At 44.6% G+C, this 15,608-nt stretch overlaps 1 protein-coding gene and 1 pseudogene across 2 annotated transcripts in view; one reads left to right on the forward strand and one right to left on the reverse strand.

The window, feature by feature from the left end:
• FGF13 (fibroblast growth factor 13) overlaps positions 1 to 15,608 on the reverse strand; it is a 587,176-nt gene that overhangs the window by 565,895 nt on the left and 5,673 nt on the right. The window lies entirely within an intron of this gene.
• Positions 13,518 to 14,001, forward strand: LOC101445288 (ATP synthase subunit d, mitochondrial pseudogene; annotated as a pseudogene).

Raw genomic sequence — 15,608 nt, forward strand, 5'->3', positions numbered from 1 at the left:
TCAAGATTCAACACAGAGAGCACAAATAAACAGACATGGAGAACAGCCAATGAGAGCAAACAACAAGGGGGAGGGGGTATAAATAAAATAAATCTTTAAAAAAAAATGATTGGAATAACTAGAGACTGCATTTCCAAATGGGTCTTGCAGAATTTATACAGGAATATAGAAGGAAGCAATTCAACCCTGTTCCACAAAAACAACTGACTCCCCAACTTCTGGGTAATACATTTTTATTCTTAGGCACAACCCCCCCGCCCCCCAGGTAACATGTAAAAGTTGGCAAAACTCTTCTCACAGGTATCTTGCATGGCTGTCTCTCAAGTTTTTACTCACAGATATCATCTTAATGAGTCTTTCTCTGGTCACCATACTAAAAAGTGGAAGCCACTTACCACCATACATTCACAAGCACACGTGCATAAGAACATTAGAATGCAAGCTCCAGGAAGGCAGGGGTTCTTTTATTATTAAAAATATATACATATTTTAGAATAATCTTTAGATTACATAAATGTTACATCAAAAATATAGGGGATTCCTATATACCCCACTCCCTCCCCCTCCCACACTTTCCCCATTAACAACATCCTTCATTAGAATGGTACATTTGTTACATTACAATTGATGAACACATATTGAAGCATTGCTACTAGCTATGGACTACTGCTTACATTATAGCTTACACTTTGTCCAGCACAGTTTTATAGGTTTGACAAAACATGTAATGAACTGTATCCGTCACTGCAACATCATCCAGGACAATTCCAATGTAATCATTAGTTGTTTTTGTTTTTTGGGTTTTTTTCTAGGAGGTACTAGGGATTGAACCCAGGACCTTGTACATACCAAGCAGGCACTCAACCACAGAGCTACACCCACTCCTGGGCAGGGGATCTTTGTCTGTTTTAGTCATTGCCATAGCCCCTACATCTAGAAGAGTGCGTGGCACATAGTAGCCATTCACTAAAGATTTGTTGAATGGGTGTTGAATGAAAATTCTTGCTTTCTAAGTTGAAATAACATTTTCCCATTCTAACTGTGTCATTTCAGAAGGGAGAATCTTTTTCATGTCGTCACTTTTGCTAATGCATTTCCGACTTAATATGACTGCCTCCTTCTTCAGAGAAAGCACTCAAACACGAATTCCAGGGCACTTTATTGGGTCGACTCCCCACGATTAAGAGCCTCAAATGTACATACACCATTTAGTTCTAGTTCACACACAGATGCAGCTGGCCCTGGGCCAGTACCTCTATTACTCAGCTCCACACTGGAGCTAAACTCATTAAATCACACCCAACAAGACATACATTCATAAATCCCACAGGGACCAACCTTTGGCCATCTATGGGGAAAAGGACTGCAGAGCACATTGTGACTCTTAGTCAACCACTGTAGCAATCACTGCTTTTTGGAAATAATAAGAAAATTGCAAAATATCTTTTTTCAATATGGTCAGTCAAGAAAGAACGCCACAAAATTTTGCTAGCTGGAAGTTCATGTTATTGTTTACAGTTGTGCATAATAAAAGTATCTCTGTTAAACCATCAATAAATACCTGTCCCTTGCTGCAGTGATTCCAAATCTTTCCCCTCCAGAGTCTCTCCCCTTCTTTTGAGTGAGCAGAGAGACCCCTAGAGAATGGTTGCCCACTATGTGTAAGTGTGGAGTAGATACTGGACATGGATTCTCTGATCAAGTTCCTCAAAGGCTACTATTCTCTCTGCCTTCCCCCACCACCAAGGACATTCATCCTTCAGTACTTAGGCGAATGGTCTATTATAAACACTAAAGGTTGAAGCATTTAAACTATCATCCTGGTAATACTAGAGCTCCTAAACCTTAAGACAGGATCTGGCATTACCATCTACATCTTTCAGATGAGACTGGTGTTATAAAGCCTTGAAGAATTTTCTGTTGTAATTAATAAAGGTAAGATGGGGCAAAGTAGGAGACAAAATCTGCATTCTCAAGGACCATCATACCATACTCACTCTAACTTTTTGATATCCTCTTTTTACTAGTGTAGCTCCTGTTTCCAAATACAGTCCCAGAAGTAAGGTCCAGATTAAGAGAGACTAAATATTCTAATCTGCACTTAACCAGGAAAAGTACTTACATAAGAAATGGGGGTCAACTGACTAATATCAGTTCACTGATTTGACCGATTTGATTGAGGGCCTACTACGTACCATAAAAGTAAAGGATATTAGAGTTGCTGTGCATCACCATTGAGAGCAGCCTACAGTCAGAGCCAGCAAACTTGAGAGATGAAAAAAAGGAGACACAGAGAAATGATACTCCCCAATCACAGAATTGTTAATTGTGGATATGGGGCTGGATTGCCAGCAACATGGGTGTCATCACTCTTGCACCTCGCTCCCTTTTATTTAAATGAGATGTCCATGTTAGTCAATATCCGTTATCACTGATAGTAAACCTATCTGCTCTCAAACCTACAGACATCATCTACCTTCACTTCTACCCCACCAAGTCTAAGCCGGGACCACTGCATCATATTTTCCATGGCTTTCCCAGCCAGAGAGAACATCTAAAAATGTACACCAGATCATGGGCTCCCTGTTTTAAAACCCTCCAAAGGCTTTCCAGTGCATTTTAAACAAAATCCAAACTCCTCATCTGGACGCAGCCCTCAGTACCTTTGTGAGCTGGCCCGTGCCTACCTCTCCAGGTGTGCCTCACGTCTCTCTCTAGCCATAATGCACGTAATTCCATTTATTTACGCTTATACCTCTATTTGCTTTTATTTTCTCTGTCTCTCTCTTCTTTCCTTTCTCTCTTCCTCTCTTCCATTCCCATATCCTCAAACAGATTCTACTAGAAACTCTCTGCCCTTACCCTTTTTGCCAGGCCGAGTCTAACTCACCTTTCAGACCATCTATAGCTTGATCATCATTGTATTGCCAGCCTCTAGAATCAGGTCTGACACAGAGCTGGCACCCAATACATGTTTGTTGACTGAATAACTGATAGGAATCGAACTGCCCTGAAACCTGTGTGTGGCCAAGTCTGGGCAACATCTGTAAAAGCACGTCAACTTTCACAAAACTCCTGAAGTCGAAGCTAAGAGGCAACGTGAAGTCAGAAATGAGCTATGTTCTGCCTGATTATATCCCAATCTCTCAAGAATGGTATCTGCTGAATGGCAATGGTCTTTTGACTGAAAATCCACGACCTACTAACACTAGCCATATAACCATGTGCTTCTGTATGAATAAGGTTGCTTATACTGCTTTCTGGACTGGTTGTGTCTTACCACTAAACAATCCCTATTCAGAATAGCTAAGAGACCATCCCTCCTCCCCTGCTACAAAAAATAAAATAAAAAAATCATGCTGCAAACACACATATGGATTTCTGATTCTGGGGCTCACACAGGACAAAGTTCCAAATGACAAAGCTCCAAGCCTCTGACCTAAGCAAGAGAAAAAAAAAATCCTGCTTAAAAATCTACTGAGTTCTATTCATTTAAAAAGATAGTATCCCGGGGTTATGGTCACAGTCAGCATTTAAACAGGTGAATTACATTACCACTGAGCCTACTTGAATTCTGAGGCATTTTTTTTCTTCCTCTTTCTTCCAATCAGTGACTCCTGGGCTTGTTCAATACACAGAGGAAGAGCAGTTTGATACTCCTGCTTAAAAGTTGGACAGCGAGAACGCCCACTGAAACGGGGTGGCATCATTCAGCAAAGGCAAGGACCAATTAGGTAGCTACGGTTATGACACTCCTCTAGGAATACTGTGCTTCCTTCCGTCCCCTAAGTAAACCGTGTTCTCACTCAGCTCTCATCCAGCCTTTCCAGGTACTATTCCCATTTTCCGGGACCCTTTTCTTCCGCCTCCTCAAGTGACAAACTCTCACTCATCCTTCAAGCACCAGGTTAATGGGCCCACCACTACCACCACCCATTCGGGTTAGTTCCCTTTCCCACAAGGGTCCCCAGCTCTCCATCCTCCCCGATCAGGGCCCTGCTTCCTCGTCTGTTTCTGCCACTAACTGTCAGCTCCATGAAGGCAAGAACGGGGACCCTTCCGCCACCATGGTTTCCCCAGCACCTGCCACGTGGCTGGTGTTCTCCAGATCCTCAGGCCCATGATTCTAGAGTAGCGTCTGAAAAGAAAAGTTTCTGTGCACTTTTCTGCCCACCAGTGGGAAGCAGAATATATTAAACATTGCTAGAGTCAGTATTAGAACCCAGAGCCCCACTTTGGTTGACATCTACTCCCAGAGACTTAGAAAGCTGTCGGAGAAGGCTCAGAAGAAAGCAAGGGGCATGGAAAGCAAGACTTGGCAGCCCATTCGTGGGGGAGTGGGGGTGGGCAGGGAATCTGTGTGCCCTGATGAAAAGACAGTGCTCCTAATATCAGCTCCACAATCCAAAGCCACAATGGGCACCAGGGCATAGCATCCTCAGGGGTGGCTATGCAGGGAGAGAATACCCAGTGAGGGTGAGCCGAGACACCTACACAAATCACAGCTAACGTACGGGCGCGACCATTTCTGTTACTTGATGCCAACTATTCAGCAAATGGTTCCCCTCACTCCCCACGAAGGATTAAGAGGGGAAAAAAACTTAATTGTCACATATTTAAACCTAATATGTGTTTCTGAGCATAAGCCCTGTCTCACACATAAAAGCAGCAGAGAAAAGCAAATAAAAATGTCAAATCGTTCCCAGACTAACTAGGAATTCTCCAAATGAAAGAATGAGGCAAATCCCTGTTCAAACCAGCATTCTTAGGGGCCAGGCTCTGTCCTCGGCACTGGGAATCAAATGTTAGGGACCTGAACTCCACAAGTGTCCAGTCTAGAGGGGGAGATATATGAGGTAAAAAAGAAATGGAACTAAATGGCAATGGGCTCAAGACGGCAAACTCCACTGCAGATGCAGGAATGAAGAATGGTACTGGGGGCTATTACAGAGGAACTGCATTGTGTCTAGAAAAAAACCACTGTCAAATAAAAAAGAACATAAAACAATAAAAAGACCTAAGAGGACCTAGAAGAAACCTATCCTCTCTTCTCAACGGTTCTCAAATTTGAACGTCATTTGGATTGACATCTCCAATGTCAAGGACCCCAGATCCGTGATGACTTGGCTTCTTTCTTTCTTCACTTAATTCATCATGCTATTTTGAAGACCTAGGACTAGAAATTGAGGAAACAAATCAAGTAGGTTAAAACATTTCCTTCTGTCAAGTGAAAAAGAAAAAAAAAAAGAATCACACTGCATGCTGTACTGCCGTGATCCTCTCCTCCAAGAAAATGTGGTGATGGCAGGTAAAAGCCCCAAAGGTAACTTAAGCAGAATCACTGTCCCATCCATGTAATGAAGTCTCCTCACTTAATGCATTAATGGGGAAAACCTGTCACACTTGAGGTCTTTTGGTCATGGGTAAGTACAATGCTTGAGAAAGATAAACATACTTCTAAAAAATGTTCTTGCCTTCATGGGGGAGAAAAACCATACGAGCAAACTTATTTAGGACACAGCAGTTACTGTAAACATCCCAAGGAAAGCTTATTAATATCAGCCACCCACAAAGGACCTGGTTTCAACCGTGGAATCTCATGAAGTTGGTGGAAGGAAAGCTGGGAGAGAATTGTCCTGAATCTTAGAAATTTGAATGCTGAGATTTTTCAGCAGCTCAGTCTGGATCGAGATATCACAAATAGAACCAATATTTTAAATAAGGAATGTGGACTAGATGGTGACTGAAAGGCCTTCTGGCTCTAAATCATAACCACTGATTGTGACTGCTTGATAAAGGGGGAAAAAAATCAGAAAAGCATGTTTGTCAATCCTCAGCTCTCAGTAGACAGGGCCGCCTGCCTGAATCTGTCAGCCTGTTGAACTGGAAATGCACTAGACTAGAGGTCGGCCCCTGCTGCTAAACCTGCTCTGTGACCTTGGGCAGGTCTCACTGCCTCCCTCTGGGCCTGACTTCCTCATCCCGGTAATGGGAAGCCTGGACCAAATGATTATCAAGGTCACTTCTAGCCCCAACCATCTATGATCACAAACCTGGGCAACAAAAGCAGCCACTCTGAGCAACAGTTTCTAATCAGAATTTCAGGAAACCCAAATGCTTCAACAGGACCCTCGGGTTTTGTTTGTTTGTTTTTATCAAGCAGTCCTTGATGGCTAAAGAAACATTGATACACCAAAGAAGATGCTATTCAAAGAAAAACTTTTCATGAACCTATACCTGGGATGCTGTCAGTAACTGTCTCCCCATTTACTGAACCCAATTTGTATATATATAATGCATCCATAACCTGAGCCTCCCCTGAATACAGCCTGCTCAAGAGAGTTGTACCCGGGACAAAATCTCACTCTCAGCGCAGCAACTACTCTCCTTCCTTCAAGCCACATAAACTGAGCAACACAACTTGTGGCTCAAAGGCTGGGGAACGAGTTTATTATCTTCTCCCTGAGCTTTTCAGGTCCTAGGGAGATGCTTCGGCACTAAAAATCAATACGGGGTTTTTCAAGGGATTCAGTTTTGTCACTTGTCTGCAGACAATGGCCTCAGAAAAGAAGATGAACTGCCTTGCTTGCCTTTCCTCCCTTTCTGTGCGCGCTGCCCTTTAAAGACATGCTCTTTGTGCCATAAATTCAAAAGGCTGCTTTTATGTCTGGTGGGGTGGAGGGAGAAAGCTGGATGTTTTTTAAATGGTGAAATCTGTCAAAGTCCCAAAGGCTCTTGTGATACAAATCAGGTCAATCCTATACAGCCTCAGCTCCCTACTCCATGGGGGAAATAAATACCATTTATAACTAGCAGTCATAGGTCGATGCACTTGGCTAGTCATGAACCCATTATGGGCACTTCTTGGTGCCCCGAGGATGGGGACAGGGAGGGTCGTGCCTGGGACTGGCCCAGTTCTCATAATCTCCCATGGCCAGATACAGGTCCAAGGGCAGTTTGCCTTGCTCAAACCACATCGTCCTGCTCCGAATTGGCAGAGGGACACCGCGGCAGGAGTCACACTCCTACCACCTTATCCCATACAACATTAACTGCCTCTGAGGCTCAAGCCACCAGGGAGGGTGAAAATACTTGGGTATGGACCTCTGACCACCTACCAGCTGCGCTGAGATGGCATGCTTCCCCAGAGCTTGCTCCCAGCGTGGCACAATCAGAAGGACCCAGGTTTTGCGATTCTCTTCTTCACCCAGCAAAGTGAATGGAGGAGAGACTGGCAATGAGAGAAGAAAGAAGAGCGCGAAGGGAGAAAAGGCGACTTCCCCAAACGGCATTTGTATGTGGAAGAGGAGGAGAGCTGGAGAGGACATGAGAAGGTGTTTAATTCAGCCCGTCAGGAAACTGAGGCCCCAGAGCTCGACAGCAGTTCTGGGCATAGACTCCAGGGGACCACCCCAAGCAAGATTTTCAACGTCATCGAACCCTTTTTGAGAAGATGTTGAAAGCTCTTGACACAGCTCCCAAGAAGAATGCACATTTACATACACGCAAGTTTCCAGGGGTCCTTTGACAAGTCTCTAGGACACTGTTTTCCCCCAGATTGACTGGTGATAGCAATCTGTCACTGGTTAAAAATTCCAGGCTTCTCTTCCTTGGAAGTTCTGATTCAGTAAGTCAGGAAACCACGTTTTTGTTTTTGTTTTGTTTTGTTTTTTTAACTAACCCTACAGGTGATTCAATGTCAGGAAAGCTTGAGAAACACTGCTCAGGGGCAGACGGTCTCAAAACTGGCTCTGTATTAGAACCACCTGCGGAGCTTTCTAAAACTATGGGTTTCTAGGCATCATGCCCAAATGTACTGAATCAGATTCTCACTGTGGGGGAAATACATGGTGAGAGGTGAGGCCGATACCCTAGTGAAACCTCAACCTCCGATTAATGACCCATGCCGTCTCCATCCAGGCCGCCTCTTAGTAGATGGGCCTGGCCAGGGTCCCAGTGGCCATTATAGGCACTGAGCAATGATGTGCTGATTCCCTGATGTCACCTTGCAAAATATCTACACCATTGAATGCAGGGATGGTTATGCTTTGCTCTCTGCTGTATCCTCATGTCTACTAGAGCATATAGCTGGCACTTAGAAGGTTCAATGAATAGTTCTTGAGTAAATCAATTAATACATGAATTAGTATAACTGAAATCCCTTAAATTGGGGTATGACTGTTGAGAGTTACCTGTAGATTGGCTTCTGTCATCCACAAGCCCTCCAGTAAGAACCCTCTGACTTGAATAATCAAGATGAAAATTACTATTTGACTAATATCACCAACATCATTATTGATGAGATCCTACTTGGCTGTCACTGTCTTTGATGCTTTCCATACATTTTCTCATTGATTCCTTAAAAATAACCACATGACTCAAACATAACTATCACCATTTTGGAGGAACTGGGGCTTACAGAGGTTATTTGCCCGAGATCCATAGCAAATAAGTACAACTTAGCTGTGAACCCAAGTCTCTCAAATCCATGCCTTTAACCATATAAATAAACCACTTTAACCATGGGAGACAGTCCATGGTAAAGTAGGATATACAACCCCAATTAAATTAGCAACATTAAATCCAGCTGGAATGTCGCTGGCATTCTGAGAATTGCTGGTATGGTTTGGAGTTTCAAAGGTACAAGAGCCATTTTAGGAAGCCTCAGAAGGATGCTGGGCATTTTCTGCTAAGGGAACAATTTATTGAGCACCTACTTGTGAAAAGTGCCCCTGGGAAGATGACACAAGTAGGTGAAAGCAAACTGCAAGACGTGTCCAAGGTAGTCCCTCGACATTGCCAGATGGATGATCTAGAAGCCCAGAACAGGGAGAAAGCAATTCCTGATGGGAGGGTGGGGAAAAAAGGTTCCCTGGAGGATTGTGGGTTAAGCTTGAACTTGAAAGATCATAAAATGTAGAAAGGCATAGAAAAGGCAGTGCAGATCAAGGAACAGTGGGAGCTAGAGCAGAAAAATCACTTTGTAGACAATCGATAAGCAATATTTGTTTATATTATTACTTTTGCTACTACAACGATATCATTAGAATCATTATGTGTGTCCACTGTAGAGAAAAGAGAAAATACAAAAAGACAAATGAAAAGCTATAAATCTTCTATGAGCCACCCAGATGCCTTTTGATATAGTCTTTCAGTATTTTTTCTAAGCATATTTGGGCATATGTGTGTGTGTTCACACAGACAGATGCATCTGCACGTCCATGTATTTAATTTTTATTTACAGATTGATGCATGTATATACATTATAAAATACATTTGTGGATTCCAGTGAGAAGGATTTCAAGGAGGTGCGGGAAAACTTCTCACACCCACAGGCACAAATTGCCAGTCTCTCCTTTGTCACCCCCAAGCTATGACATACCCTGCTACAAGGCAAGGAAACCTTATCAGCAACGTAAAAAAGCACACAAGCAAATTCAAAACGGCCATGAGGGCACAGCTCAAGAGGCAGTCGCGGTTTGGGAAGGCTGAACCCCAAGTTGCATCCAGCAGGAGACCCGAGAAAGCAAACCTCTAACGCTAGGTCAAGTCCCAGCTGCAAGGCTCTCTTGGGAATCCGTGCCTTCCGTGTCTGCCTTCGAGGCGCCCTGCGAGGACTCAGGTGAGCAAAGGGTGCCTCGATGGCTGAGAGGGGCGCGTCCCTCGGCCCCGCCCGGCCGCCACCACCTTGCCGTGGCCCCCCACCCCCCACCCGGAGCTGGAGCTGCCAGCGCCGCCGTCTAGACCGCCAGGGTCCTCGCAGCGCCCGGGCCTCTGGCCCTGGCCCGCAGCCGCCCGCGCCAGCCGGCGCCCCGCGCACCCAACGCGCGCCGCGGGGCCCCGAGGGCGAGTGGGCAGAGCCCTCCCCGGCGCGGGCCCCCGCCAGGAGCTTGGTCCCGGCCGGCGCCAAGTTTCACCTTCGGTGACACAACTTTTCCGTGTTTCTTTTTGAGGCCGCCGCCACATCACGAGGCGCCCGGGCACCCAGAGGCTCGCAACCCACCCGCCCGCCAGAGGCGCGGCCACTGAGGGCCGCGGGCTGACTCCGCCGCTGGCCGCTCCCCGGCCGCCGCCCGGGTTCCCGGCTAAGTCGGGATCCAAGGCCCCCTGGCATCTCCAGCCAAGGGCCCTGTTTCCAGGGGCAGGTCTCGCGCCGTCCCCAGAGCCCCGCCAGCCACGCGCAAATAAACCGAAGAGCCCTGCTTGCAACTCTTAATGCCCAATAAATCCCCCCGCCCGCGGGGGAGAGGCGAGCAAATACACACAGAGGGGCAAAAGGCCAAAGCAGCAGGTCACTTCTCAATGGCTTCGAAAAGGCACGGCTGAAAGATCCTGAAAATATCTATAGGCATAGTCAAGTCCTACACTGGGGCTGCCTTCTTGAAGTTGTTGACTTTCTACTTTGAACGGCCAGATAAATATTGGAAGAACCCTGGCTGTTTACTAACCCCCAGTTCTAGAGCAGGAGGGATTTCTGAGAGCTGGGTCTGGTGTTTGTTATTAAACTTACCTACAACCATGCAACAGACCCCGTCTGTCACTGTTAATTACGGCTGTTAAACATAGGTTCTGCAGCACAGAGAAACACTACATGATTCCCAACTTTGAGAACTATAATTAATATGTTGGTTTAAGGCGTGTGTCTCTGTTAACAAGATGTATTTTTGGAAATATTATCTAACTGAAGGCAACATAAATAGTATAAAAAAGAAAGCTTGCACTTTTTTTATTTTTCCATTTAAAATGAGTTATATAATAAGTAGTGAACAGCTTCCCCCTCCATGGAGCCTCACTTTTAAGGGGAGGGGGGGGCAAGGGGGAGCAAAGGATTTCTTTTACTGAAGTTAAGAGAACTACCAAGGGAGAGAAATCCAGAAATGAGAATAGTCCAATGAGCCCAGCATATCCTAAAGCAGGGGTTCTTAACCACAGGTCCATGAGCTTGAACTGAAATTCAAAAAAACAGTATCCATGTGGGGAACGTGTTGGTGTGGGTGTGATATATTTATTAAACACTACACAGGACAGTGTGGACTTAGGAAGGGGTCCTTGGTTTTCGCCTGACTGGCAAAGGGGTCCATGGAACAAAACAGGTTAAGAACCCCTGCCCTAAAGAAACCCCATTTGGTTCATGGAAACCGCTGACATCTGTTGACAAGAAAAGGAGGGAGGGAGAAAAGGATCAAGGGAGGGGGAAGGGTTGAGAACTAAAGACAGAGAAGGGAAATGAGACATATGATCTGATGAGAGACAGACTGAAAGCATATGCCATGTAATAAAAAAAAAATTAAAAATAAAATAAACAATTGGAGTTTTACCCAGCAGGGAATTAAGAGGAAGTGCCATCTTTAGAACACAGGCGGAACAAGCTCCCAGACAGTTCCGGGATAAAAGCGCCATTTTCACAGTCGTGCGGTCAGTGCCCTGTAGAAATGTTCGAGGGAATGGCCAAGGGAATGAGATGTATGTTGAAAACTGAAAAGTCACACTGTCAAGGCCAAAAGGGAAAGAAAAGGGCATCCCTAAGGTACACCGGGGTTTCTTTCTTCTATGCCCAGACCAGTGCAGGGCCCAGCACAGAAAAGTCCCTCAAGAATGTTTGGAGATTTGTTCGTCTATACAGAGACCAAAGCCCTGAAGCAACTTGCAAACCAAAGTGATTTTATTTTTGTGCAAACCAGGATTATAAAAGAATCCACCTTGCTGGAAAGGCAGTATAACGTAGTTTTCAAGAGGTGGATTTAGGAAAGCAGATGTGGCTCAAGCATTTGGGCTCCCACCTACCACATGGGAGGTCCCGGATTCAGTTCCCGGTGCCTCCTAGAGTAGACTAGCAAAACAGTGAGCTGGCCCAGCGGGCTGGCACAGTGAGCTGACACAACTAAATGACACAACAAGGAGATACAAAGAGGAAACACAGTGAGATACAGCAAAGCAGGACGCTGAGCCGAGCTGGCTCAAGCAACTGAGCTCCTCTCTCCCACATGGGAGGTCCCAGGTTCAGTTCTCAGTGCCTCCTAAAGAGAAGACAAGCAGATACAGAGTACACAAAGAATGGACACACAGAGCAGACAGCGAGTGCTAACAATGGGGAGGTGGGATAAAGAAGTAAAATAAATCTAAAAGAAAAAAGACATGGATTTAGTCAAATCTGGTACAAACTCTCATTCCACTGTCTTGCTAGCTGAGTGACCTTGTGGGCTGGACTCGATCACCCGTCAAATGGGAATAAAAAAAGTACATATCTCTATCTGCCCTAAATTGTTAGGAAGATTTAATGAGATATTTCTTAGTAAGTACCCTGGGGCAGGGTTCAGAAAATAGTAATACTTTTACGGCCTCGGCCAAATGTACTTCCCCCAACCTACCTAAGTGTCAGAAATTCAAACACTGGAGATTGAAGCCTTTGGGTTCAAGCTCTGCCTCTGGGAATCCTTAGTTAAAATGTGAATACCCGCTGGCACTAAGCAGATTAAGACACAATGAGAGGCTGCGGACTTTGCCTAGTGGTTAGGGCGTCTACCACATGGGAGGTCGGAGGTTCAAACCCCGGGTCTACCCATGTGCAGCTGGCCCATGCACAGTGCTGGATGCGCGCAAGGAGTGCACCCCGTAAGGAGAGCGCCCAATGCGAAAGAAAGTGCAGCCTGCCCAGGAATGGCGCCACACACACGGAGAGCTGACACAACAAGATGACGCAACAAAAAGAAACTCAGATTCCGGTGCCGTTGACAACAAGAGAAGTGGACAAAGAAGACGCAGCAAATAGACACAGAGAACAAACAACCGGGATGGGTGGAAAAGGGAGAGAAATAAATAAATAAATAAATCTTTAAATAAAAAAAAAGACACAATGAGGTAGTAGCAGAGGACCAATGAGTTTTCAACGCCACATGGTACATGCATTCAACCATCATTTCTTGATTACCACACTGAGCAAATACTTCGCAACACACTAACTGTGTGACCTCATACTAACCACATAATCCTGCTGAGCTTCAATTTCCTCATCTCTATAAAGTATATGTACACTGGCACCTACTTCATTTGGCTAGCATGAGGATTAAATGAGATATATATGTAAAAATAAGGTATGCCTAGTAAATAGTAAGAACTCAATAACTTAGACGCTGCTGTAACAATAATCACTATTATCATTGTTATTATTGAACAATGAATAAAAAACACACCCCTGCCTAAAGAAATGCCTTCGTTGCCTAGGTCATCCTACAAATATTACTTGTGGGCCTACCATGCACAAGACCCAATTGAGTGCCCAAGTGTGAGGTGTGTGTAGTAGGGGAATTCTAAGAAATCAGAGGCTAAGACAAGAAGAGGTGTCCACAGGGAAAAGAAGCGTGCTGAAAGAAGAGGTAGCTAGGTAGCAGAAACCATTGAAAAGAAGTTCCAGAACAGGCAAAATTAATGTATGAAGACAGAAATCAATATGGCAATAGCCTGGTTCTGTCACTTGCTGCTTGGACTGTGGACCACCAGGGTGGGTGAAGGATCCCAAGATGGCCGGGTGAAAACTTGCCCTAAAAGCCATTGACTGGGTAGTTTCCAGGGGGATCATACCCCAAAACCAAAAGGCCACTGCTAACTCCCTGAAATCCTGGGATAAGTCCCTCCCCTCCTGGTGGGCTATTCTATCTAAGAAGGCCCCCACTATCCACTGGCTTACTTCCAGGCCAGTGTGGCCAAGGCCGGCTTGGTAGATGACTCTGAGAAGACATCTAATGCCCTGAAGTTTCCTACTATGCCAGAGGATAAATATACAGCCCAGGTTGGATGCTGAAGAAAAGGGAGATGTGAAAAGTTGTGCTGAGTTTCTGAATCTCTCAAAGACCAGGACTGAGGAACATAACAGCTGAAGAAAATGAGGAATATAATTCCATTTGATCAGATGACCACTGAGGACTTGAATGGAGTCTTCCCTGAAACCAAATTGGACAAGACAAAACTCCCTCTCGGCCTCATCGACCAGTAGAAAATTTATAAAATTGAGTCTGGGAGGAAGCTCCTGCCATTGCCTTACAAACACAAATCCTGGGCGTTAAAAATAAGTATGATTTCTAAAAAATAGCAGTGGCCTTTGGTGGGGGGGAGGTGGGAATGATTATAAAGGGGCAGGAGAGAACGTTCTATCCCGTCTGGATTTGCTTGGTGTAGCATTTGTTCAAAATTCACCAAGATGCCCACCTAAGATGTGTACATTTTACCATATATAAACTTCCATTACAAAAAAAGGAAATCGAGTTCCTAATAGTTTTTAAAAATCAATTCTATCCTAATTTGGCCTCTGACCAGGCCTGCCTTTCACCAAAAGACTTTCACTTTCTTCCCAGGCCCTCCTGACACTGTCCAGAAAGAATGACAGCTGTGTATACGAGTGAAATCCTTTGGGCCAAAGAGTGATTGTCCAAACCAAATCGGAGGTCTCTGCAGAAGGCTGACAGCAGGCAGGTCAGGCAAGGGACTCAGCTCAGCCCATCCCTACTGTCAACCAAAACCTCACAGCAGCAGGCGCCAAGAGTGCTGCCAAGACTGACAAAGAATCAGGACACCTAACTACCTCCTGCCCCTTGCCAGTGCTACTAGCACCCTTTCCATTTGAAAAGCAATACCAAAACTAATTTCAGAGGGCAGAAGGAAGAGTGGAACATGAGGATAGCTTTACAGTCATTTTTTTTAGGATTTCTTTTTATTGATTTATTTCTCCACTCCACCTTCATTGTCTTCTTTTTAGAAGGCACCAGGAACCGAACCCAGGACCTCTCTTGTGGGAGGGAGGCACCCAATGGCTTGAGCCACCTCCGTTCCCTTTATAGTAATTTTTGACATAGTCACTGGAATTTACACTTAATGTTTATTGCAAACTTAAGTTCCTTAATAAAACAGTCCTTCATATATTTATATCATGCCCCAAGAATCACAATCTTGGCTCTTTTCTAATTTAAAACCCCCATTCTCAGGGTGAGCACCCTGGAAAACACTGCCATCAGAAGAAAAAGAATCGGTTACCCAATTCAAGGAGAACCTCGATTTGAGGGGTGGGGTTGGGGTAGTGGACCTGACAACTACTATCCGATTTAGTTTTCTTTAAAAAATGAGTGCATTTACCTAGTAATCCACGCCCCTGAGAAATGTTTCATCAACACATGGCATTCACCAAAGTGATAAAATGCTATGTGAAAAAAAAAATGTCAGAAATACGATTCAACTGAGTTCGTAGAACTGGTATACCACAAATAGATAAACTACATTTCAAGTTGATGAAGACTGACAAAGATGAATCATGTGATACGGGACAATGTGCCTAAAATCCACTAAAATATAAACCCTGTTGATAATGTGCCTTCCGGATGGAAAAAGGTAGAACATTAGTTGTGCAGACATTTGTATTTATTCCATATTAACTGCCATAACCATATCATGTGCTTCACCTTCACATTTTAAAGTTAATGTTACGCTTAGCAAGGTAGTAGACATGTAGGATCCCCTCCACCCACTGTACTTAAATTTGTGTGGAGTCTTTTTTTTTTCCTCCTCAAATTGTTTAATCTTGGCAATTATTTTCTATTTCTTTCAAATTTCTCAATGCCAAA

The sequence above is a fragment of the Dasypus novemcinctus genome, chromosome X (genome assembly GCF_030445035.2).
Source record: "Dasypus novemcinctus isolate mDasNov1 chromosome X, mDasNov1.1.hap2, whole genome shotgun sequence".
Taxonomy (NCBI): Eukaryota; Metazoa; Chordata; class Mammalia; order Cingulata; family Dasypodidae; genus Dasypus; species Dasypus novemcinctus.